The 27,368-nt window shown below is 40.3% G+C and overlaps 1 protein-coding gene and 1 long non-coding RNA gene across 31 annotated transcripts in view; one reads left to right on the forward strand and one right to left on the reverse strand.

The window, feature by feature from the left end:
- Nucleotides 1-27,368, reverse strand: part of SORBS2 (sorbin and SH3 domain containing 2) — a 370,848-nt gene that overhangs the window by 177,131 nt on the left and 166,349 nt on the right. For 24 of the 30 annotated variants that reach the window (XM_016952610.4, XM_063810053.1, XM_063810052.1 and 21 more), the window contains exon 2: nucleotides 12,475-12,614. The gene's annotated coding sequence lies outside the window, so the exon portion shown is untranslated. Of the gene's footprint in view, nucleotides 1-12,474; nucleotides 12,615-12,949; nucleotides 13,985-27,368 lie in introns of those variants that run through there. The other 6 variants (XM_063810049.1, XM_016952609.3, XM_054683567.2 and 3 more) reach the window with 3 other exon arrangements.
- Nucleotides 5,356-8,262, forward strand: LOC134809943 (uncharacterized). The gene is made up of 2 exons (XR_010156779.1): nucleotides 5,356-5,435; nucleotides 7,221-8,262. It is a non-coding gene; the product is annotated as an uncharacterized LOC134809943 (long non-coding RNA).

Consider the following 27,368-nt stretch of genomic DNA (forward strand, 5'->3'; position numbering starts at 1 on the left):
GTGTTTATTATTATTTAAATATATTTATATGCTTTCATGAACTTTACTTATGAACGAGTTAAGAACATGGCATCCCAAAATACACCACTCTGGCATATTCAGTATTTTTAGTTAAAGGCACTTAAGAAAAACCAGGTGAGGTCGGGCATGGTGGCTTATGCCTGTAATCCCAGCAGTTCGGGAGGCTGAAGCGGGTGGATCACCTGAGGTCAGGAGTTCGAGACCAGCCTGGCCAACATGGTGAAATCCCATCTCTACTAAAAATACAAAAATTAGCTGGGTGTGGTGGCAGGTGCCTGTAATCCCAGCTATTCAGGAGGCTGAGGCAGGAGAATCACCTGAACCCGGGAGGCGGAGGTTGCAGTGAGCCGAGATTGCGCCACTGCACTCCAGCCTGGGTGACAGAGAGAGACTCTCTCAAAAACAAAAACAAAAAGCAGGTACAAGAAGATCACTCTGACCTTCCTTCTGTTTCCGAAAAGCAGGAGATGACATTCCCATGTGAAAGGTGTCCTCCCTTGGCCAGGTGGGAGGCATGATTCCTATGGGCAAGGACCAGAAGCTGAGGCTGAGGGAAACCTGTACCACCTGCTATACTGGCCCTTCCTTCCCAGCCATTCTCCTCCAATCACCTGCCCTGGCCCAAGCCCCCGACCCCCCACCTCATCACATTTCTGCAATTTACTGCTCTTTGTCTAATTCCTTATATAAGTGGTCAATACAAACTGCATCTTTGGGTCTTCACAAATTCTGAAGGTTTTCATGCCACATAAACTTATATTAAATAAATGTGTACGTTTTTCTCCTGTGGATCTGTCTTATGTCAATTTAATTCTCAGGCACAACACCCACGTGCCCCTATCCCCTAACAAACCCTAACAGAGGAGAGGTATAATTTTGCCTTCCTTACACCTAGAAACATAGAAACCATCTTTTCTTTGAATTTAATGATTTAAAATTATAAAGACTTTTGGCTTGCACTGAATTTTCAGATTACATGTGAAATTACTTGTAAAGAAAAATTATTCAATATTATCCATTTTGTCAAAACTCTTAAAAAGATAGTGATGTCTACCAGCTTTCGCATTTTAGCATAATTGGAATGAGTCTATGGATAAAACAAATAGAAAAAATTGGAATAAAAATCCTCAAAATTAAGCACTGGTTCCTGCCAAATGGTAATGAAAAGTCACTAGCTTTTTCCAATAACATTAAGGAAGTATAAATATTATTAAGGAAAAGCTGTGTGTATATAAGCTTTTCTGAATAAATTAAATTACACGAAATATATAAGCTACAGAATGAAGTCTTTATATTAAAAACAGGTAGTCCCATTTTGCCTGGTATCGTGTTAACAGGAAACTCAAGCATATCCAGCCATATCACTGCTCTCCATAGTCCTGTAGCAACTGAGAGGACTGCTTGTCTGTTTTACTCACTTTTCATACATTTATTACATAAATTCTCTTAAAACAGAAATCCTTTCTTCTCAACCTGTTGACCCAAAACCAGTGTTAAAGAGGTTAAGATAATGTATACACTGCTAGATTCAAAGCCCATTACAAATTTTCATAAAACATAATGACAAACTATTTGATAACTTAAAGAGTAAATATCAGATTTATAACAATGCCATACAAAAAGATACACACTACAAAAACCATCTTGAATGTAAGTTTACAAAAGATGTTTGTCTGCTAAGGAACTAAATTCATTTTCTCTTTGAATTCACCATTTATAGAAGTTTTGAGCCCTAGACCAAAAATATGGAAGTATAGGCCAAACATTATACTATCTATGATAAATTTTCAGAAAATTTGGGCTGCTTTAAGTAATGTATTTATGTTTTACATAGTTCCTCAATGTTAGCAGCTGTGAAAGATATTTACAATTTACTTCCTATGTAGAATTTATCTTAAATTTAAGAAATAGCAAATAGAGGGAAAGATGTTTTAATGCAGGTCTTTATTGAGTTGTTCAAATGATGAAGAGAATAATATAACAAATGTCCATGTACCCATCATTTATCTTAAAATAGAAGATACTAATTCAATTAAAGCCTGCTGCACATGTCTCTAATTGGAAGTGCCTTCCTACCTCCAGAGGTAACCAGTATCTGAATGTAATATTTATCAGTCCATATATTTCTTTACATTATGATGATGTAGGTTTTTAATGAATACTCTTTTTAAGGTTAAAGTAATTCCTTCCTTTGTCTGGTTGTGAGTTTTTATCTTGAAAGCCTGTGTTGGGTTTCATCAGTTTTTTTTCTGCACTGATTCAGACTGATCTACAGTCAGAATGTAAAGTTTTAAACCACAAAACTCATATGATTCATATATGGTGGTGAAATGTCTTCAATAAATAAATGAAGCAATATGAAAAGACCCTCATGAAAATATTTTATTCAATGAAAATGAAATTGCTTTAGGCATTAAAAGTAGTTATCTATGGTCACCTAAAACACTATTTGGTTTACCAGTGAATTCCTCATTTCCTTCCTTTCTGATTTATATGTTAGATAATTCTTAAATTAATAAGCACAGCTGAGGGTTAAACATACCAAATAGTCTTCTGCCAAATGTTTTTATACCTGTGGTTTTATTAAGTATTTTAGAATATTGATTAGAAAAATTATACATGTGAACATAAAAAATTATGATGTGGACACAAATGATTTTTAACATCAAATGTTTTTTAATTTTGATATCCAAAATACATAAAAAATTGTAAGGGGATAAAAATCTCACTGCAATCAAGCTTTCTCACCTTTGCATAAAAATTATCACTTTGATTTCAGACAAGTTTTTACAAGCTGTGGTTATTAAGAGGTGGATCTCACCATGTGAGACAAAAAACACGTGTGTGCCAATTCTAAATCAATTTCCAAATATGAAATACATCCGTTAATTCTTGAAGATGCTCAAACACAAAATAAAATATATTTTGTATGTAGACAAGTAGGCATCATCAATTTTTTTACCACAGAAAAAAGTAGTATTTTATTACTTTTTCCACATAAAAGTCTACCTCTGGATTTACCTTTTCATTCGGCTTTTCATTTTTACTTGTTTTTTTAGTTTTCCATCATAAGCCAGTCTTCTATTATATCAATACAAACTTTATAAACTTGTTTACACTTAATTTTTGTCTTATTCTGCCTTGAATAAAAATAGTCATAGTGGATATAAAAAGAAAATTTTAATGATTTGATGTCAGAAATACAATTTTTAAAGAAAACATCGAATTTCTGCTGCTAAGAGATGTTACTCTGTAAGTTTTCTCCAAAAGGGAGTGTTTTACTGCCCTTTACGAACAGAGGGAAAAACCATTTTCTACTTCAGAATGAGGCGTGGATCCCTTAGTCTGACATCTGACATCCTTCTTGAATTTGCACTGAACCTCCCATCTTTATCCCCAACAATTCCCGGCTGAGTCCCTTCACTATGGGCCCACTCATAGATGTGCACAGAAATGAGCCATCTGGTGTGCCAGGCCACACCTTCCAACACTTGGCTCTGCTGGGACCACAAGGATGGGCTTTCTCATCTCACCGTACATTTAGATGGCCATACTGGGTTTCGGATAGTCTCCCATTCTTAACCACGGTCTTCAGCCGTTTTTGTTTTAAAAGTGAATACTCTTATGGTAAAAAAGATAAATGTGAAATAGAAAACACTGCAGATCTACAGATCAAAGTTATATTTGAAAACCACATTTAATTGTATATTCATGAAATTCACAAAAAATATACCCATCTGTAACTTTTCAACATTCTTGAGTGTTTTGAAAATTAACAATTTGTTCTAAAACTTGAGTGTTATATAGTTTTGAAATATTTCAAAGTTCAGTTCAAACACACACAAAACTTCTGGATACCACCCGGAGCTAAATTCAATACCAATCCAATTTTTTAGGTTTGCAAAACTGAACTAAAGAAGTACCACTGAGTTGAGGGCATGTCAAGATCTAGCATTAAACCAATTCAGATTTGTACTCGGACCAGCATATGCCAGGGGCCACAGTAGCCAACATGCAATGCCTTAAAAATACATGCTGTACGTGTGTTTTTCTATTAAGCTAAATTCAATCTCTTTTTTTTTTCAGGCATACATTTATTTGAGAACAAGAGAATAATGTTTCTATTCTATCCTTTCTAATATCAAGTTGGTCTTTCAATTTTTTTTTAAACTGTGTCAATTTCCTAACTCGATTCTTTTCGGTATGCCGACAGGTTATTTCAACCAGCCTCGTCCTAACATTTGGCTCATTATACTACTGGCACATTCATGTCTGTCTCTGTAATCTTCACCTCTCGTGCTTGTTTTTCTCTCAGTGAAGTACAGAAAGCCAAAACTTAGGATTTGAAATGTCGTCTTCACTGCCTGGACCAATGGTTTTCTTGTGTTTTGTTGAAAATGAAAGAGCTGGCCGGGCGCGGTGGCTCAGGCCTGTAATCCCAGCACTTTGGGAGGCCGAGGTGGGCGGATCACGAGGTCAGGAGATCGAGACCATCCTGGCTAACACGGTGAAACCCCGTCTCTACTAAAAATACAAAAAATTAGCTGGGCCTGGTGGCAGGCGCCTGTAGTCCCAGCTACTCGGGAGGCTGAGGCAGGAGAATGGCGTGAACCCGGGAGGCAGAGCTTACAGTGAGCCGAGATCGCGCCACTGCACTTCAGCCTGGGGGACAGAGCGAGACTCTGTCTCAAAAAAAAAAAAAAAAAAAAAGAAAAAGAGAAAGAAAATGAAAGAGCTATGCATTTGGTGAAATAATAAAAACACAACCTTTCATCTCTGATAATACTGAGCATTAAATAAAATTATAGGTGCAATTATTTTACAGGTAAGTTTTACTTTCTAGGACAAAGTCCAGATACACAGGGCAGTACTGACTGCCCCGAGGCCTCGGTCTCTGCACCAATTGGTCTCATCTTATTTCAAGTGCTCTCGTCTTTGTGCTCCTCTTCTCAGTTACATCCGAGTAACAGGGTCTGTCCAGCGTTTCATTTCTCTAATCACCTTGAACATTCCTCAGCAGTATTACTAACACATGAGCCTGATGGTGAGACTTTTGTTCTCAATGAATAAACACAAACTCAATGCACCTTCCCAGGGGCTTTGCATGGGACCTAAATATTCTTTGAGTCCTGAGTTTTCTCTCCTCTGAATCTTTGCTGTCCATCACCTTCTGCCATTTGAATACCCTCTTATCCAAACCAAAATCCTAATTCCAGTACAGCTTTTCCTTTGTGATAATACCACTGATTTTCTAGTACAATATATGCCCAGCTCCCAATTCCAGCTCTGAGCTCCTAGGGTTCTGGGGGACTTCACATTGCCCATCTTCTTTTGCAGACTGTTATATCCAGGTGTATGTGCCCAGCTCTCCTACCAGACTGTTCATCTGCCTGTGGCACGGCTCCTTGCACACAGTACGTACAAGGCTTGGTAACAGAATCCCATGTTCATTGAAGGGCCTAGACTGATCACAATTTAAATAATGCACAATGTTCTCACGTCTATTTAAGGAAGAAACAACTGATTTCTATCTTTTAAGATTGCATTTCAAGACCATATCAAAGGCTTTGAATCTCTCACCAAGACTAACAGTGAAAAACAAATTTGGCCAAGTGCAGTGGCTCACACCTGTAATCCCAGCATCTTGGAAGGCCGAGGTGGGTGGATCACTTGAGGTCTGGACTATGAGACCAGCCTGGCAGCCTGGGCAACATGGCAAAACCCCATCTCTTCTAAAAGCACAAAAATTAGCTTGCGTGTGACACGTGCCTGTAATCCCAGCTACTCAGGAGGCTGAGGCACGAGAATCACTTGAACCTGGGAGGCGGAGGTTGCAGTGAGCCAAGATTGCACCACAGCACTCCAGCTTGGGCAACAGAGTGAGACTCTGTCTCAAAAAAACAAAAACAAAAAAACAGAAAACGCAAATTTGATCATATTTAATTGAATTTGTTTCAAAGTAAGGGAAAAGGGAGTATGCAAGGGCGACATGTGGCCTGTTCTTCTGAAAAAGCAAGAAAGGTTATCTTTATACACCAGATCAAGGTATTGTCAGCTACAGAGTGAAATTCCATACACAAAAAGAAAATTTTCTTCAAGTGAAAAAAGTAAGTGGCCAATAAGGTCACATTCAAAAATTAAAAATGGATGCCCTAGTCTTGATTACTGATACCATTTTTCAATAAAAGTAACCAGAGTTCCTGGAAGAAATAATTGATTTTAGGACTAGGACATGAAATGTACAAAATGATGCGGGAGCATCTTGTAGTACCAGGAAAAAAAAAAAAAGTCAACCCTTAGCATGACGGGTGTAAGTCAAAGGCACATGGGAGACTGGAGATGCATTTTGGATTTCAGATTTTTTCAGATTTTGGAATATTTGCATATCCATCCTGCGTCATCTTGGGGACAGGACCCAGATCTAAATGTGAAATTCACTTATGTTATATGTAGTGTATCCAAATAGCCTGAAGGTAATTTTATACAGCGTTTTTAATAATTTTGTGCATAAAATGAAGTTTGTGTACACTGAACCATCAGAAAGCAAAGGCATCAATATCTCAGCCACCCACATGGAAAATCTGGTGTTGTTTGGCATCACCATCATTCCTGACTGAATTTATTTGCTACCAATAAGCAATCATTTTCCTGCTCTTACTCAGACATGAGTACTTAACAGTAGAAAATACTACTATTTTTGTTTTTGAAAGAGTCTTGCTCTTGTTGCCCAGGCTGGAGTGCAATGACACCATCTCGGCTCACGGCAACCTGTGCCTCCCGGGTTCAAGCAATTCTCCTGCCTCAGCCTCCTGAGTAGCTGGGATTACAGGCATGCACCACCATGCCCGGCTAATTTTGTATTTTTAATAGAGATGGGGTTTCTCCATGTTGGTCAGGCTAGTCTCGAACTCGCGACCTCAGGTGATCCACCCGCCTTGGCCTCCGAAAGTGCTGGGATTATAGGCGTGAGCCACTGTGCCCAGCCTAATACTACTATTTTTTAAACAGTAAAAATACATCCTATTAATACAGTGAAAAATAATGTGTTTAGGTAACTGGGCAGCACAGGAACAAGACTGTTTTCCTTTCTCAGCTGTTAGACAACAGCAGCAACAAACAATGCAGGCTTTCAGTTGCCACCTATGATGCTGTGTTTGGAGTAAAAGGCCACTGTACACTGTATTTTTTTTCTTTTTTAGGTGATAAGAAACATCTGAAGCAGTTGACAGATCATGAAGCGGGTCCTCTGAGAAATGAGAGGCATTCTGCCAGATGGCATTTTTTTGTTTTTTTTGAGACGAAGTCTCGCCCTGTCACCCAGGCTAGAGTGCAGTGGCACGATCTCGGCTCACTGCAACCTCCGCCTCCCAGTTTCAAGTGATTCTCCTGCCTCAGCCTCCCGAGTAGGATGGCTTTTAAAATGTTTTCTCCAGCGTCATCTGCCTCATTAACAGCGATTTTTGTCTTAGAAGTCTCTCTTTGAGTTTCTAAATGGACATGACTGCTTATTCTGTCTGTTAGGAATGCACTCCGCTCTAGTCCTTCAATTAGCCCATCACGTTGTCACTGTGGCATCTGTATGCACATTTTCTGCAGTGTTAATGTCATCTTCATTGTCCAATTGTGGCATCATGTTGGTGCTCAAAACGTTGCAGATTTTGGAACATTTTGGATTTCAGACTTTTAGAGTAGAGATGTTCAGGCTCTACTACTTCTTATTTCAGAGAAAAACATAATATCTAAATAACTAATAAAAACTTGGTTGGAGAATGCAGACTTCTAGAAATGACTGTTTAATCTGCTTATGATAAATAATCCTCTTTGCTCTACTGCAAAGGGGAGACTACTGCTGTTACTGTTTTGTGTCATCATGTCCTGATCAAACACTGATTTAAAAAAAAAATAAAACAAGTACATTGTATATGTAAATTTAGACTGTAATAATATATCCTTGAGAAATAAATATTATATGGACTCCATTTTTTTCTGACAGTCAATTAAGCACAAAAAGATTTTTAAAGCACTGATTTTTGCATTCTTAAATGACAAATGAAGTCTTCTTGAAATAAGATTTTTAATGATTTAGAGAAATATTTGCACATACACTAGCTTGGTGTTGATTCTCAATTTTTAATTTTTTTTTAATCCTTTCCCTGGCATTTTCATCGTTTCCTTTTTTTTTTTTTTTTTTTTTTTTTTTTTTGAGACAGAGTTTCACTCTTGTTGCCCAGGCTGGAGTGCAATGGTGGGATCTTGGCTCACTGCACCCTCCGCCTCCCAGGTTCAAGCTATTCTCCCACTTCAGCCTCCCAAGTAGCTGGGATTATAGGTGTGCACCACCATGCCTGGCTAATTTTGCAATTTTTTTTTTTTTTTTTTTTTTTTTAGTAGAGATGGGGTTTCACCATGTTGGTCAGGCTGGTCTTGAACTCCTGATCTCAAGTGATCCACCTGCCTCGGCCTCCCAACGTGCTGGGGTTATAGGCGTGAGCCACCGCGCCCAGCCTATCCTTCCCCTTTTTCTGTTTTGTTATGGATGATGAATGTCTTAAAACTACTGAACTCCTTATACCTTGATATGGTTAGTGAGAGCTGCCTTGTGGGATGGTTCTGAATGATTTTCTCTAGAACCTCCATTTGAACATCTTCCTTTCCTCTGCTCACTGTACCAGTCTGGGGCTATCAAATCATATATGCTGATAAATGCTACACTATGACTAGTGAAGCCAGTGCTAAAAAGCAGCTTCTACATATGGCACTTCCAAATTGTGTTATTGCTAGCTTTTCCAGTGCTTTCTCTACTAGGGCATCCACTGCATGTCACCTGCTAAAATGCAAACCACATCTTTAATGAAAGTCTGTTTTATTGAATATATAAGTGACTATGAAATTTTAAAATGAAATTTCATGGCAATTTAATTTTATAATAAATCTATATCTATGTATCTCACCAAAGATAGCCTAAATCTTTAGTGAGGCCACACATTCATTTTTATGAAAATTCTTCACATGAGTTTAGAAATCTCCCAACTAAGAAAAGGACAAGTCAGATCTTAGTGTCCTGGGTGGCTTAGCATTTCATAACTGCCAGAGAACCATGAGGACCTTCCTGAGACTGACTCATGGGAGTTATCTGCAATGACTTTATGTTTCCCAATGGGTCATATTTTCATTGGAGATTATTTACTATGCCTGGAATCCTAATGCTTGGTGTCTCTAATGAGAAAAATAATACAAAAAAAATTCAATATTCAGCCAACACAAATTTACATGATCTACAAAAGAAAGGAATGTTTTCAGATCCTGGGCTTGATTATTTTTGTTTTCGATGTGACAGATTTGCTGAACAAAGCTTACAAATCTCCCTTTTCCTCTCTGCTCGCTACTACCCCCACCCAGAAAACACACACACACCCCTTCCCAACCGAGGCCCATCTGACCGTTCACACCCACATCAACTCTGGGTCGCCATGCTTTTCTGAGGGACATTGCCTTCACTGAGAGCTCCTTTATTCTCAGTATACCTTACATTCCCAGCCACAGTACTGAACTTCTCAATGCCTGCAATGTTCCCTTGGAGTATATCAGTTGAGCAGGCGGAAAAAAAATATCTGGAAGTTTATTATTTTTCCACCAATATATTTGACACCACCTTTGGAGAGGGAACAAAAGGCATACTGTCAAGCGGATAGACCTGGACAAAATGTTACTGTTTGTTCCTCACGAGCACAGAGGTATATTTAAGCAAAGAAAGGCATTCCACGGCTCTCCCGGGACTTCCTTCCTTCAGCTGAATTATACCAACATGTTCACACCACTGAGGCCCAGGCTGCTGGAATTTAAAACGCAGACCTCTATCTGCCAGTGCTTCGATCCCACAGCTACAAACATTCACATTAGGATTGAACCTGGCTTTCAAACATCATGAGATAAATGGGAGTTTACTGGGGGAAAACGTGTGCCCTCATGAAACTATAGTAGAAGATGCGGAAATAGGACTGTCCCTGTTCAGCAGATTCTATACTAATACAATAAAGCCTCAAAGTCACCAGAAGTCACCTGGCCTTGGGTTATGTTTCAAATCCAGGCTCACTGACATTCATGAAACCTTTGGCAACACAGGCCAAGTTTCGTGCAAGGCTGGGTAGAATACTTCTTTCATGTGGAAGCTGGGTGAAACTCGGTGGCTTTGGCTAGATTTCACCTGAAGTTTCACATTCAAACAATCCAAAGTTTCAACGTAAAATTCAGGGGTGAAGAGAAACAGAAAGAAAAAAAACAAAACAAAACAGGGGGAAAATGGCTTGCCTGGGAATGGAATGATCACCTACCATTCTCCAAAAAGATTTCATCCTGGTGCCATTTAATTTTGCTGCTGGACTATCACCTCTAGCAATATATTTGCACTCAGCCCTGCAGACCAAGGCTTCCCAGTACTAAGGGGGAGTGAGTATTCTAGCTAGATGCACCCCCTCCCCCCAACAAAGCCCAGGCTCAAAATAACGGGAGGATTTAAAATGTTAACCATACACATAAATGCGATGATTGACATGCTTCTTATAATGTAGATTTGAAGGGGAAAAGTGGCAATGAAATGCCCAGGTTTGGGAAACTTAAAGATTAGACTGAACATCTCTAGGTTTTTCTACTATAAATCCAAGTTCTGGAGATTCGATTGCATCTGCTCCTAATCCAGGGAGATCTCTGCCGTAGCTTTCTCCACAGCTCCGCCCCTTTGGAGATTTGTCCTGTGGCCACTTGCGTCTGTCCTTCTTAGCAAGGTGCAGAGGACAGGGGGCAGACTGCGTCAGCGCTGAGGAGCGAGCGTCCTTGACTGGGACTTAAACAGTCTCCTGACAGGATTAGGCTCAATCTATTCCTAACCTTCAACAGAACACGCAGGGACCGTTTGCCAGGGAACGTCAAACTCTGTATTTGGCTGAGGACTGTGAAAATACCTTGTGCTTGGGGTGGGAAAGAAAAAGGGAACAAATGTCACACACACCTGTGCTTTCTTTACGATGAAGAGAATATTCCAAAGCTGATTGAATGGCTAGTAAGTGCTACATTTTGCCCATTTTAGGAAATACATTTTTAAGAAATCCCTTATCCCTTACACAGCAGAAGTTTCACTTGTAAAACAGACTTCTGGCTACTAAGGTTTTTTTTTTTTTTTTCCAGTTTTCTTTTGATTTTAATTTTCTTTTTCTTTGTTTGTTATTTCTTCCCGTTTTTGTTACTCAGACGATCCTTATGTGGTTAAAATGCATGCTTTCCTTTGATATGTGCTCTGTGATACCAATAAACTTTTCTGAAAAAAAAGTATTTCTGAACTCCAAAGATTTCAGCATCCATGTTTTTAAAAAGCACCAGTTGGGCCCCAAGGCACACGGAGATTCTGAGGCAGCAGGGCGGCCAGCGCGGGGCTCTGTGCACTCTCATTTGCTGCTTGCTCTTACACATCTGCCAGACAGGGGCCATGAACTGTCCTGAAGTCTGTGTTGGGGAGAACTTTACCAGAGAACACTTTTCTTACAATTGGGGGTCCCTCTAGAAGTAAAATCTAAGACAGATCAGTGAGGAAAACTAAAGCTCCAATAAATTGTTTAAAGGAAATGCTATGAAAGCATTAAACCAAAAGGAAAGAAAAGGAGACTTTTTACTGAACATAGTAAATAGCCACAATCAAAGTAAATGCTGTGTTTGAAGTTAAAGTCCACAGATCAAAGTACTTCGCAAAATGTCAAGTGCAAGCGCAACGAGGGGGAGAGGGGAGCCACAGAAACTGACCCGAAGTATCACATTGTCACGTTAGAGAAACCTGCCAGCAGATGTACCCAGCAAAAGACAGTCAGCTTAGTAAGGAATCCTCAACATTGTCCCCTAAAATGTGCTAGGAACATACAAAACAATAATAACAAAAACAAAACTCCCAGATTCCCCCAAATCAACCACTCTAATTCCACACGAGCAATGAACGAAACAGTGATGAAAGGAGAACATTATACAATACGGCTCGCTCATTGCCCTTAAAGAACAATTACTTATATATATTCTCTTTACTCAGGTGGATGGTTGCATCTTTTCCCTCTTTTTTTTTTTTTTTTTAATGCCCCTGGAAAGTTAAAAATAAAGCAGTCTAAACAACAAAAGTACGATGTCTGAAACATCCTCTCATTGCTCTGGCAATCAGGCTTAATTAGACCTCTGATCCATGGCTTAGTCATAGTCAAGCGTGTACTGCAGGTCACTATTATGAGAGCTTTAAGCAAAGTTTAAAACTTACAGCCACAAAAATGCCCAGATGCTCCTGCTGTATTCTGGAACACCTTGTTTACCTGGGAATTGTTCACAACTCCCCTTATTATTTTCACTATAAGTAAGTTATTTTAAAGACATTAGTTATGAACATACCAGAAAACAATTAAATAATTCCAGAATAAAAAATCTTACCTACAGGCAGCTGAGTTCAACAGTTGCTCTATACAGAGGAAGTAGGAGTCAGTGGCCTTTTACATGTAGAGATTGTTTATTTAGCCCTTTTTAAAAGGTCTTGAACTCCAGAGGTTTAAGATTAAGTCCAATCCAAGTGTCTGAAGGAAAAAAAGCAAGAGAGAGGCAAATGAGAGAGGGAAAGAATCCCAGCTGCTGGGTGGTGCTACTGTTCTGAGAGCATTTGAGCTATTTTCAGCATTAACAGCAGCCGGGGTTGTCTGCAAAGGGATGAAAATGCCTTGCCCAGATCGCCACCCCCCACTCCAGGGGGGAAAAAACACCAACCAGGAAACCCACAACGACTTGGTTCATTGTGCAAATATTCATTTAAATTTTGAGGAAAACTGCCAGCACCATTGAAAACAAAACAAACCCAAAGTTGACTGGAATCTTAAAGAAACACAGTGCTCCTCAAGTTTCCAAAATGAATTACCTGATTCACTGAAAACGAGATGTCCTACTTATGCTTTATTGAGAAGGAGGCTTTTCTTCTGATATTTCCTAGGGGGTCTTAAGAAATAGTTGAGAGCCCTCTGGTAGCAGTATCTGTTGTCAGTCTATTCTTAAGACTGAAGACAAATGATTTCTTAAAAGAGCCCGCACCTAAATTTCCAGTTTCATCAACTGTGCTATTTTTGAAAGCTACTGGGTTAAGCGTTGACATCTCTTATCTATTGGCAGAGACTGGGGACCATTCAGTGACATGAGGCAGACAAACAGTGACCCCTGCTTCTGCCTCCACAGGCCAATGAAGAAATCATTCTGGTTGGGTCACTGGCAATGACTGACAAACTTTGAGCCTTCATTTTGTTTCTAGAAATAAAAATTAAGAAGTCGTATTCATTCATTCATTCATTCAGCAAATATTTATTTGGTGAGCACTTCAGAGCTTACTATAAGCCAAGCACTCTGGGAATACAGTGGTGGGCAGAATGAAGCGTCCTTGCCTTCAGGGGTTTAGAGCACACAGATGCAGTGAGAATAAATAAAAACAGAATTTTTAAATATTTTCCAGACTTTTTCACATGATGAGACTCTTCACATCATGGCAGCTGAAGACTGAGATCTCTTTCTACCGTGGATGAAGGAAGACACTACGCCATCAGATCAACCTCAGGCTTCCATTGAGTCATTGCGCCTTTACACCACCACCAGGGAGGAAAATTACTTACTTTCTACCAAGGAAGCAGTTAAGTATTTTTATGAACGCTTTCATTCCAATAGATGAAATCCCTGTTTTTTTTCAACCCCCTACTCCCCATTACAAAAAGAATGCTTAAGTAGTCAGAAAGTACTGCTGAGAGGCTTTCCATCGGGAGATGAAAAGAGAGTCTTCAACCTGAATTCAGTATAAAAAACTGCCGGTGGCTCAGGCCTGTAATCCAGCACTTTGGGAGGCCGAGGCAGGTGGATCACGAGGTCAGGAGATCTAGACCATCCTGGCTAACATGGTGAAACCCCATCTCTAAAAAAAATGCAAAAAATTAGCAGGATGTCGTGGCACGCGCCTGTAGTCCCAGCTACTTGGGAGGCTGAGGCAGGAGAATCGCTTGAAGCCGGGAGGTGGAGGTTGCGGTGAGCCGAGTTCACACCACTGCACTCCAGCCTGGGCAACAGAGTGAGACTCCATCTCAAAAAAAAAAAAAAAAAAAAGCCCTGATATATTTTATAATTAATGTGAGGGTTGGTTGCTAGATGCTTATATCAAATTCAATTCTTTCTTTGCCATTAAAGAAAGACACTGAAATAGATTATGGAAAATACTGAGGATTATGCCATGTGAAAAAAAAGGGTTACATGACTACTGCTTCAAGTACTATTTAAAAACAGTGAAATCCTTTGGCTCAATAGACCTTATATTAAAACTGTATTTCAAATTAAAAAATTAGAAATTAACTTTGAAATCTCTAATCTGAATTTTATAAATAAGATCAACTTTGTTTTAAAAATGTATACCAGGCTTTAAAAAAATCACTCTAGAATAAAGCATTTTTCTGTTCACTTATTTTAAATGGTTACATTTTACTATGTCTTAAATACCTGCCAATCTAACATGGGATATTTGTTTCTCTTGGCCTCAATGTGGAATGGTAATTCTACTGGTAATAATTGGAAGCCTAGCCACAGACAGACACATTTTTTAATTGTTTTTTTCTTTTTCCTCCTTATAATAGTTTATACCAAAAAGGAAAATGCATTTAAATATTGGCTTTCCTTGAGAAGCTATGGCGTTAAGGAAACAAAGATGAACATAACCCACTCTCGTATAAAACGGGGATAATAATGAGTTGTCATAGGGCTCATAGGAATAATGCACAGAAAATGCTTACCTGGGTAAAGTCTGACACAGCAAGCATTTGGTGAAAGTCAGTACCATCATCTCTGCTGTAAGTGTAAAGCTTTGCTATCCAATATGGTGGCTACATGTGGCTACCGAGCTCAATGTGGCTAGTCAGAACTGAGATGTCATATAAGTGTAAAATGCATGCTAGATTTTGAGGTCTTTATACACAAAAAAAAGGTGAATGATGAGAAATTACTCAATGGGTATGATGTTCATTATTCAGGTGATGGACACATTCATTAAATCCGTGACTTTACCACTATGCAGTCCATCCATGTAACAAAATTCTCCTTGTACCCCACAAATTTGTACAAATAAAAATAGATTAATGTTGTCTCTTCCTAAAACATGTAAACTATCATATCATTTTTATATTGACTACACGTTGAAAAAAGAATGTAAATTATGACATTAATTTTTATATTATGTGTTGAAATGACAGTATTTTGGACATAGTGTGTTAAATAGGATATTTTGCTAAAATTAATTTCACTTGTTTCTTTTTTACTTTTTCAAATCTGACTGCTAGCTAATTTAAAATTGCCTATGTGACTTGCATTCTATTTCTACTGGGCAGTGCCATGCAGGCCAACGGTTCTCAAAAGGTAGTGAGCATCACTGACCCAGAAGCTTCGTAAAAACAGATTGCTGGGTCCACCCCAGAGCGTCTGATTCAGTAGGTCTGGCGGGGCCTGAAATTCTGCATCCCTAACAAATTCCCGGGTGATTCTTGACCTCACTTTGAAAACCGCTGGTCTTGGGCCTTGCTTCTTAAAAAAGTAGTCCACGGACCAACATTAACGTCATCACTTAGGATCTTGTTAGAAACGCAAAACCTCAGGCCCCACCCAGACCTACTGAGCCAGCATGTGCATTTTCACAACATCCCCAGGCTGCGTGTAAACATGTTGAAACTTGAGAGAAATTGCTATGAAGTAGTGTCTGTCATCCCTGGGTGAATATAAGGTAAACTTTTACAAACACCAGTACCCCGGCCCCGCCCCTAGAGAGTCAGATTTAATGACTCTGGATGTGACTCGAGCATCTGCATACGTGAACAGCTGATTCCAGATTAAAGCAAGCACTGAGTCCCATCAGACTGGATGTGGAAAGGCCAGGATCTAGATCATTTGTACACCATTAAGGCATAGTTGACACAGATCAAACCATATTAGAGGGTATTTACATCCCAAAAGAGGATCTTGTTAACCCCAGTAACTCTACAATTGTTAGAACTGGTGAGAAAGACCCATATTTTGGAGTAGAGAGGCCTTCTGTTATTCGCTCCACCTCTGTTCCGGCCTTAAATAAACGAGCACGCCAACTTTAAGAGTGTGTCTGAATAACCTCATTAGTTTGCCGAATGACTTCTCACATTTTCAGGCGGCACCTGAGCGTTGTGTGTTTCACAGAGCTTGGTAAAAATAAAATCCTCACTGTAAGAGAGAATCTGGGCTCACGCTGGTAACATTTAAAACTTCCAATTCTATATGCAAAGACCATCTGCAGCTTTGCTTCTCACTTTCTTGGTTGAACCTTTCAGAAAACTTTTAAAAGTGCATAATACTTAAGAGTAGAGAGTCTGGAGTCAGGGTGCCTGGGTTCGAATCCTCATCCTGCCACTTACGCGTGGCTGTGGCTGTAGGTCACTTACTTAGCCTCCCCATACCTCGGTTTCCTCCTCTGTAATGAGACCTTTTTTTATTGGGTTGTTGTGAGGGTGAAAATTGTTATTTGAAACAGCCATGGAAAAATCTGCTGCTTTGTAAATTTTATATGAATGTTGGTTAAATAATCAAAATATATTTGAAAAACTGTGCAGATTTCCATATGTGGCTAAATTTAGTAATTTTTTAAAGATACTGTGGTGATTTCCAAGGACTTTCATGGGCATGAGTTTTTGAACACATATATTTAGAGGGTTTCTTTGAGTGTTGTTTTACATTCTTTTCCCAAGAGAGCACAGAATTCTCAATTGATTCCTCATCGCTTCCTATTATTTGAGAGGATCCCAGTAGGAAGGAAGTAAATGTAGTTTTCCCATGAGTGTTGTTTTCTAGAGAACATTCTTTACCCCTGCAGTCCTTTGAAAAGTGAGTTGTGCTATAGATGTTTAGAGGCCTCCCTGGCCCCTGTCATTCTAGTGGCATTGTCTAGTATCCCAGGAGAACAATGTGTCATTCTCTTAGTCAAATATTTTAGTGCTTAGGGCGAGGCAGCAAGACCATCTGAAACACTGGCGTGAGTTTCAAAGACATATTGAAACAGCAGTCAGATTCTCCTATAGAAATCAGCTAATGCTGACTAAAAGAAGGGATGGGGATGAACAGGGAAGTGCTGAAGTCACGCACGTTGTAAGCAAAATGAAGGCTAGACTAAGTAGAGTAACTTTTTTTTTTTTTTTTTTTTGAGACGGAGTTTTGCTGTTGTTGCCCAGGCTGGAGTGCAATAGCACAATCTCGGCTCACCGCAACCTCTACCTCCCAGGTTCAAGTAATTCTCCTGCCTCAGCCTCCCGAATAGCTGGGATTACAGGCATGCACCACCACACCCGGTTAATTTTGTATTTTTGGTAGAGATGGGGTTTTTCCATGTTGGTCAGGCTGGTCTCAAGCTCCTGACCTCAGGTGATCCACCCACCTCAGCCTCCCAAAGTGCTGGGATTACAGGCGTGAGCCACTGCACCTGGCCTGGAGTAACACCTTTTATGCTTGTCTGCTTCAACCACACTCAATGAAGTGAAGCATATGCAAGAAAAATAAGGATACCTGGTAGCTCTGGGCACGTAGCAAGCATCTGTCGGGTCATCTACAGGAACCTCACCCATGGCATGCCACCTGCTGAACAATGCATGCATGCATCGGGCTGGAAACTAAAGCCCATACATTGAGTGCCTTTAGACCAGTCATGCAAGCTCCCTACACTTGTGTCCTGAAAGGCAGATAGAGGCATGGGACTGCAACCACCTTACTGACTCTTAAACCTATGCTTTCTCTTGGGCTTATCTGGATTACATTCGGCAGTCTGCCATGATTTACGCCTTTTGGCGGCACTGTTTGAAAGGAGTCAAATCATACGTCCAATGACTTCTACTGCCTGGTTATTGATGTTAAGTAAATACTTTTTAGTAGGCGATTTGTCATCACATGTGTCATTTTGCCATCTGGGTTGAGGTTTATCAAGTGAGGTGAAAATCTTAACAAAAGGTTAAAGGACCAGTATCATTGAAAGAGATTATATAGAAATAACTTCTTAAAACCTCTGTTAGAAGCTCAATTTTCTAGTTGAAACTTTGTTTCATTTATTTATTTTTATTTATTCATTTATTTTTGAGATGGAGTTTCACTCTGTCACCCAGGCTGGAGTGCAATGGGGTGATCTCGGCTCACTGCAACCTCCACCTCCTGGGTTCAAGCGATTCTCCTGCCTCAGCCTCCCAAGTAACTGGGATTACAGACATGCGCCACCACACCTGGCTAATTTTTGTATTTTTAGTAGAGACGGGTTTCACCATGTTGGTCAGGTTGGTCTCGAACTCCTAACCTCAGGTGATCCTCCTGCCTCAGCCTCCTAAAGTGCTGAAATTACAGGCATGAGCCACGGCGCCCAGCCTGAAACTTTGTTTTAAACTGGCTGCCTGAATTCTTTGTGTATTTAAAGAGCACCTCTGCTGTTTATGTAACCATGACTTAGCTTTTCTTGTTATTTCTATTCCATTTGAAATTGAGCATATGCAACAGTCGCTAAATCTGCTATGAAAATTGTGAAGCCTTCTCCATGTGGCCCACTGAAGGCCCTGCACGATCTGGTGTTCTGCAGCATTTCTGCCCAGATCTCCACCACTTTCCTCCCAGTGCCATTGCCTCCAGCCTCTCTAGCCTCCCTTCCATTGCCTCTGGCCTCTCCAGCCTCCCTTCCCTTGCCTCCGGCCCCTCCAGCTTCCCTTCCATTGCCTCCGGCCTCTCCAGCCTCCCTTCCATTGCCTCCAGCCTCTCCAGGATCCCTTCCATTGCCTCTGGCCTCTCCAGCCTCCCTTCCCTTGCCTCCGGCCCCTCCAGCCTCCCTTCCCTTGCCTCCGGCCCCTCCAGCCTCCCTTCCATTGCCTCCAGCCTCTCCAGCTTCCCTTCCATTGCCTCCGGCCTCTCCAGCCTCCCTTCCATTGCCTCTGGCCCCTCCAGCCTCCCTTCCATTGCCTCCGGCCTCTCCAGCCTCCCTTCCATTGCCTCTGGCCTCTCCAGCCTCCCTTCCATTCCTGGACCGTGCCTCATGCAGGGCCCTGGCTTGCCTGGCTCAATGTGATGGGAATGCCTTCCCTGCCCAGTGGCGAATGCCATGCAGCCTCCAGCTTTCATGTGTCTCTTCCTCAGGAAGGACTTCCCTGCTCCACCAGCGTAGCCCCGCCACCCCCTTTTTTTAACTCGTAAAGAATCACCTTCCTCATTCCTTCTAAATTCAGGTTCAGTTGGTTGAATTTGTTGGAGTAATTGATCGGAGCCCCTCTCCTCCACTAGCCTATCAGCTCCCGCTTGCCCCTCACATGACTTACATTCCTCCCGCAGGTACTGCATTCTGCCTGGCCCTAAGTAGGGGCCAATACGTAGTTGCTGAATAAGTAAATGATTAAATAAGTTCTGCCTAAGGCATTAAGCAACACAAGAGTATATTTTTTGGTTCTATATTTATCAGAACTTGTGAAATAAAAAGTATCTGATCATGTAAAAAGCAAAACATTATGTATTCTAATTAAGCAGCTGTTTCCAACCAAGACGATTCTCTGAAACATTGCTTTGTAGCTACATATTTGGTTTAGAAGCTGTTTTAAGAGGCAGGTGCCACTTGCTTTTCCCTTCAGGATATAATGTGTTCTGTTATCTTAATTTGCATTTATTCTAAAATAGATTTCAATAAAACAAGTTACTTGCATTCATATATCATATTCCTAGACCTTTTTCACAACCATGTGATACCCTACTAGGGTAGAGTGAGGTCCCTGATAAACATTTCTTCTGATTAGGGTTATTCAGAGAATTATGTATTTGTCTATATATTGCCTGGCAGTTATACAACCTGAAACCATATGTGATTATTTATAATGTAGTTTTATGAGCAGACAGGCAGATATAAAGTAACACATCAACCATGCCACCTGGTCAGGCCATAGTCATTCCAATGGTATGAAACTCTTTCTTGTGGCCATATTATGCATAAGTTATAAACAGACAATGAATGGTCACTGATTGAGAAGATTGGAGATTTGCAATCTTATTTTCTGGCAAATAGCCAAGTCATGTCAACAGGAGAGATAAGGAGAGTTTTGTGTGTCATAGACTATAGAGCAGGGGTCAAAGCCTGGGGTAGGAGAGGGCTTGGTCTTCACTGCATTTATTTGAAAGGAGCTATGGAAACTTTCCTTCTACCACTTGGGCACAGGAAGGCTTGCTATGGCCCAACAATGTTTTAAAATGTATTCTTTACACATGTGTAAAACACTCTGAAATCATCAAGATACAGCATGAAACGTATCTTTTCTGAGACATTAAAAAACTGAATAAATTAATCCAACAAGCCATGGCACAATTCCATAATTACTATGACCACAGAAGTTAATTTAGCAGGGATAGTACATAATACACACCATGCTAGGAAAGTGTCCTTGAAACTCACAACGGTGAAGGATGAATTAAGACCAATGAAGGACAGTTGACCAGCATTCAAGAGGTAGAAGGAACTATAGATTCCTTGTATCAAGTACATGAGAAAAACTTCCTAAATGAATGAGGCTGGAAACACAAACCCTCAGAGACTGGACATAGAAATATTTTCTGCGTTGTCTGTCTTCTAAGCAGACCCTCTGTACTTCTACTTCTGTGTTAGCAACGACTACAGTGCTGCAGTAATATAGATCTCCTCAGTTCTCAGGTGGCCAAGTGAGGCCTTGGGAAGCTAAAGTTCCTGGACTGGCCACCTCTGGCCATTAGCAACCTCATTTGTTTACCTCTGTGCCTGCAAATATTCTTGATTTTATGTATAGTATATTATAGAGAAGTCTGGAAGGGAATGCTTTAACCGGCAAAGTCAGTCTACTAAACAAAAAGGTATGGGAGAGACACGTTAAGAAATCAGTAACCATGTTGTAGTTTAAAAAAAAAAATGCGAAGTCTTTGTTCAGACCCTCGGGGTAAGCAGAAGTAGACTGGTCTCCAGTGGCAGGCATGAGAGGGAATATCCTGCCCGCAGTGATGGACATTTTGGATTCAGGCAGAGAGGCAGGAAGCTGCCCTCTGAATCAGAGTAAATGCTTACATTTTGACCTTCTAGCAAGGGCCCTCTTTTTCTTGGCAAGAATTCCTTCGAGGATCATTTTCAGTTTGAGGTTCTGTCTGATGTTTTATTTTACAATTAAGTCACTATTTCCATATTCGTTACTCTGTAAAATAAGTCAAGTAGATAAGAGGTGTGGTAGACACTTCCTTCTGCCTCCTGAGGATCCATTTTGCAGCCTTCCTCACTACAGAATCCTGACAGTAAGGCCAGTTAACAACTGACCTTCCCGGATTCCTTGCAGTTTCTGACCAATAAGCTAAAGGCAAGGCATCCTGTTGAAGATTTCACATGCACAGTAACAACACTAACCTCCCGAGAAGAGGGCGTCCTTGTCCTTTTCTTTCTTTTTTGAGATGGAGTCTCGCTCTGTCGCCCAGGCTAGAGTGCAGTGACGGGATCTCAGCTCACTGCAAGCTCCGCCTCCCGGGTTCACACCATGCTCCTGCCTCAGCCTCCCGAGTAGCTGGGACTACAGGCACCCGCCACCACTCCCGGCTAATTTTTTGTATTTTAGTAGAGACGGCATTTCACTATGTTGGCCAGGATGGTCTCGATCTCCTGACCTCGTGATCCGCCCACCTCAGCCTCCCAGAGTGCTGGGATTACAAGTGTGAGCCACCGCACCAGGCTGTCCTTTTCTTTCTAACCTTGTTCTGCTCCTCTTTTTGTAGACTGAAATGCAGATGTCATTCTGTGGGGGTGCATGCTAACAGAGAGATGATACAGCGATGGAGAGATGATACAGCGATGGGGAGAGGATAGAGAGGAAACTACTCTGGGCTACCTGTCCGTGGGATTTCTTGTTATTTGAGGCAAACCCAACCTGGTGAAATGACTGTATTGAGGTCATCTGTTCCATGAAAGCTAGAAACAGAAACAAAACAATCATCTAAAAACAACCTTCCTTACATTAGACCGGCTGAACGACAGCAATAAACTATTAGGCCTGCCGTTAAGATATTAGTTAAAAAATACTTCCAGAAGTTTTGAAAGAACTTCTGGGCATCAACAACGAATGCTTACAACAGTTGTGGCATTAAGTCTCCGGCCCATTATCATTTCCGAATGGAGCAAAATCTGCCATGAAAAATGAGCCGACATGCCTAACGCCCCGGGAGCTGCATCATTTGAATATTTTTGACTCTAAATATAGTGAAGTAGTTGGCTCTTTTTTCTAAAACTACCATTTACTGATCAGTGATATCAAGAGAAATACGAACACAGCAGTGATCGACAGGAAACACAAAACAGGAACGCATTGTTTATTCTGTTCTCGGTGGACACTGCCAGATCATTGTTCAGAGAGCTTTCAACAGGGTTGCTTCGATGGAGTTTAGGGAGTTTTAAAATCTAAATTGAAGATGAAATGTGTCCTCGGGACAGGAAAAGCAATTTTGAAAAGGTTATTCAAGGCCATAAGGTATTGACTTTGAGCGTTTAAAAAAAAAACAAAAAACCTGTAAGAATCTTACTATGGTTTCTTAAAATGGTGAATGCTGTCAGTCATAATGGAGGGGAAGGTAGGTTTGATTAGGCGGCCGGTGAATTTTCAGAGTTAAACAAAGTTAAAAATACACAGGCAACGTGAAAATTGTTCTAAGCATTCCTGTGTCATGGCTTCTGATTAAGTATCATGAATGGAAGAAATGAATATAAATCATAACGATTCCGTTTTATAACAGACAGTCTCGTGTAAATATTTTGTCTTTCTAGTCACATGTGCCAAGAGCTGTGTGACAGTGTAATGATGGAGAGCGTGGTCTGTACTTACCCGCCACCATGAAACCCAACTCTATTACTGCCAGCTTCTGTGGCTGCTACAATCTTCTTGGGCTTCAGTTCTCTTACCCACCAAATAGGCACTGTGTGGCCCTTGACTCATAATTGTTGCGAGGCTTAAATGAGTTAACAGATGCAAAGCTCTTAAACAACGGCAACTCACAGTAGGCCCTCCCTACGTGGTGGCTGAGGCTGTTTCCATCATCATCTTAAGAGCATGGGCTTGGAGAATCAAGAGTTCTGAGTTAAGTTTCTGGTACTTCCTCGAATTAGCTCCCTGGTTTGGGCATAATCGTTGAGCCTCATTTTCCTCATCTGAGCAATGGGAATATCGTTCATTACCTTAAAGCATTAAGAAGAGGGTTGAAGAATATAATGCTGGAAAACCACACCTGGCACACTGGAATCATTAGATACCATTTTGTTTACATTACACGGAAAAAAATTATTTGCAAATTGATCTTCAAAAATATAGAGACTTTTACTTTGCTGTTGGGGAAAATGAAATGGATTGGGCACACCTAGATATTGAATTTAATTTCCTTATCATTTATTTCAGATAGCTCACATTCAAAGTTTTATGTTTTGGGTTTTTTTTCTATTTTAATTTTAAACAAGAATACATGGGACTGTCAAACAACTGGATTAAGAAAATCCCCATATCTGAGCTAATCACTTTGTCCTATGATTGACATAACAGTCTCCTTCGAGCAACAGCATTATCACTGCTTCATTTAGTAAGTAGAGAAGGCTAAAGAGGAAAGGTAGTGGCGTTAAAAGAAATGACCTGGAAGAAATAGAGAAGAATGGACTTTGTAAGGCCCTGTGAGAGTCTATCATTCCTCTAGAAGGGGGAGGAGCAGAGTTATAATCCTATCTACCTTGTTACAAACAAATACACACTAACTTAACATTGATTGACTATGGTTATAATGAATGGTAATTGAAGAAGTATCCCTCTATCACAGCAGTGATTACATTCCGAGGAAAGAACTGAGGGTTTGAAACCAGGCACAGCTGATCTCAAGGCGTGGCTTCTCCCATGGCAAGCCATGTCACTTTAGGAGAGTTACTTAATCTCCCTGAGCCTGGATTTCCTTATCTATAAATAGCAGACAGGCTGGGCATCGTGGCTCAAGCCTGTAATCCCAGCATTTTGGGAGGCCGGGGCGAGCAAATCACTTGAGGTCAGGAGTTCAAGACCAGCCTGGCCAACATGGTGACACCCTGTCTCTACTAAAAATACAAAAACTAGCCGTGTGTGGTGGTGTGTACCTGTAATCCCAGCTACTTGGGAGGCTGAGGCAGGAGAATTTGCTTGAACTCGGGAGGTGGAGGTTGCAGTGAGCTGAGATCATGCCACTGCACTCCAATCTGGATGTTCATCCATTTTTTTTTTTTTTGAGGCTCTGTCTCAAAAAAAAAAAAAAAAAATAGCAGACAACCCCATGTACCTCTCTGGGAGGTTTTTGAGAGGATTAAATGAGACTTTGCATGAATATTGGCTACTCCATCAAGTGGTTGCAGAGGAGGGGTTCAGTAGGCTGTTGTTGCTGTTTACCTCTTTTTCCTACTACACTGCAGGCTCCTTGAGGATAGGATTCCTTTAAAAACAAAATACAACCAGTTCCCAGCACAGTGGCTGGTCGCTAGAATGTACTGAGTGAATATACACCAAATAAAGCAAGACAGGGATACTTTGAATGGAAAGATCAAACAACAGCAATAATGAATAGCAGGCTTGACTTGTTTAAGTGAAAATGGTTAAGAGAGACTGGCATGGACAAACTGAACTGATGCATTGGGGAACAGATTAAGTAAAAAGTACGTAAAAGACAACATCTTCTTCACACACATATTTAGAAGGGAAAGATAAGCTGTAAGGGACAGAGAAACTGTTATACGACCCGAGGGGATTATAAATAGCATCCTTAAATGGGGCTATTTCTATATAGCCTCTCTATTTTTTACTTTGTAGAAAGATTGAATGACTTTGACCTATGATTTCTGAGAGCTCTGTCTGATTTCTTTTTTAATTTACAAAAGTTTTTATATAAAATTCAGGTCTTCTCATTTCTCTCTGAGCCTCCCTCCTCCCATCTGTCTCCACCCTATCCTAAGTGCCTCCACTTTGGGTACTTTTGGGTTTTATGGCTAAATCCAGCAACGCAGATTGTGGGCGGGCAGGTTTCCCGTATTGTTCCTACCGCCCATTTCTCTACAGCATTTCTTAAATAGGGCCTAGTCTGGAGACTTTCAGGACGAGTATTATAGTTCTTACTTTTCATTTAACCTTGAATCATAGCTGGAAAGAACATTACGAAACCTAGGTAATCATCCCCTACACATTTTGAAAACTGGGGAGCAGAAGATGATTTTACAGGTAAAGCCATGACCAGGGCCGGGGTCTAAGAAACATTGTTGCAGTGAACGGGCAAATGACATCACATGGCGCAGGCAGCATGTTCCAGATCCAGATCTGAGATGGGAGAGGGCTTTCCACGGGTCCTGCCGGGCTGTTCCGTGAGCACCAGGGCTGCTCCAGCACCAAGTGCTACTTTGTTCTGCCTGGGAGCAGCTTTGTTGGAGACTTGCTATTCAAACCCCTGATGAACTAAATGAGCTGTTAATGCTGTTCGCAATCGTAGACTCATTGAAGTATCAGGTGGTAGCATCAATGGAGCAACAGAAAGAGGTTTTCATAGAGAAAGAAAAGAGATACTGACAGAGAAAATGGGGTTTGCAATAATTTTAGTAAGAATGGATTCAGCGGGGGAAAGAAATTAATAGGCTATATCCTAAAAAGAAAAACAAATAAAATTTGGTGCTTCAAAGTTTCAAATTAGGCACATTTCAGTTGAGTCATAGCCAGACACTCAAGTACAGCAGTGTGATCTCAGAATCAGTCAACTATCAAAGGAGAATAGCACCATTTAAGATAATTAGAAAAATGACTTCAGAAATGAGATAATTCTCAGAGAGAAATTATTCATACAAGGCTTGCTGGTAAAACTTCTGAAAAAGAGAACCTTGCAGCTGAGTTCACTGTATAGCATTATATTAGGGTGTACTTATTTGGTAAATTTTATAATTATACCCTGTAATGAATCTTACCTGCAAAGACAGAGAAAGACTCAATTCAAGCCACCCTTCTATTTGCATATATAACGTTGGGTAAGAGAAGAAGGAATTGGAAAGCTCTTCACCAACGGTGCCCATCACTGTGGCCAAACCTGGGTTCTAAATTGCAGAGCCTCCACCATTCTGTAACTTGAACTCTCTTTTTGTGTTACAGATTAAGATCTATCCACTTGGCCTATTTTACAAACAGTTGCACACATTTGAACACACCTTCGAGACTCCAAATTGGACTTCTGTACCACCGTCTATTTTCGGTAACCACAAGGGTGCTGGAAATTCAAGTACTAACAAACGCCACAACCTACAAACTTAAGAACATCAGCTGGAGAATACATGATTCCTGGGCCGCAGAACACACCTGTGCTCTGGGCTCCAATTATTCTTTGGGGCGTTTGACTTACAGATCAGGGACCAGGTCAGGTCATCTTTGTTTGGGATGTTTATACTCTTTTTTGTGAAGTCTTCAACATTGCATTGCTCTTTTTCTTAACCCTCAAAAGTCAGCTTAAGATCCAGTGTTAAAGCTTATTTTTGTGTTTCTTTGAGATTAATATATTTCCCTTTTCCATGAGAAATGAGATTGCCTTCCTTCTACTCTTAAGCAGTCCTGTAGAGAACTCCTAATACTCATTCATCTCCACTCACCTTATCCAGATTCGAATTAGCTACAAAGGTACTCAGGGATTCTATGCAATAATTATTCAAAATAAAGTCATAACAATTTTATTATTTAGCAAAGTATAATTTATGAAATAAATCATATTTTTAAGTATAATTAATATATAATTGTGTATTAGATAATAGAGTAATTGCTTATCAAATATGGAATATATTTATATATAATCAAGAAATTAAATATAATTTCTTATGTTTAAATATAAATTATTAAATATAATTTTAGCAAATAAAGTCATAATTTCATTCTATAGTCTCCTCTATTTTTATGTTTAAATGGATACATTGGTGTCCTCAGAACATACCATTTTTTTACAACAGAATCATTCAAGAGAGACATTAAAACTTTTTAATTCTCTTGATTTTTAATGCAATATTTCATTAAACTCCTTTTAAGCATTAGAAATTTCTGAAAATGTGCCAGGTGAGGTATTGTTAGGTAATTTTGCTGCTATTCTTGCTTCTCGACCATTTTCTCACTGTTTTAGTGCATTTGGAAATGAGTTTGACCCTAAGTTTCTTCCTACCTATATAAATACTTAGAAACTCTTGTACTGTTTCCAAATCAACTGGAGCAGTGCCTCCATGG

Source organism: Pan troglodytes, chromosome 3 (assembly GCF_028858775.2).
Source record: "Pan troglodytes isolate AG18354 chromosome 3, NHGRI_mPanTro3-v2.0_pri, whole genome shotgun sequence".
In the NCBI taxonomy this organism is placed as follows: domain Eukaryota; kingdom Metazoa; phylum Chordata; class Mammalia; order Primates; family Hominidae; genus Pan; species Pan troglodytes.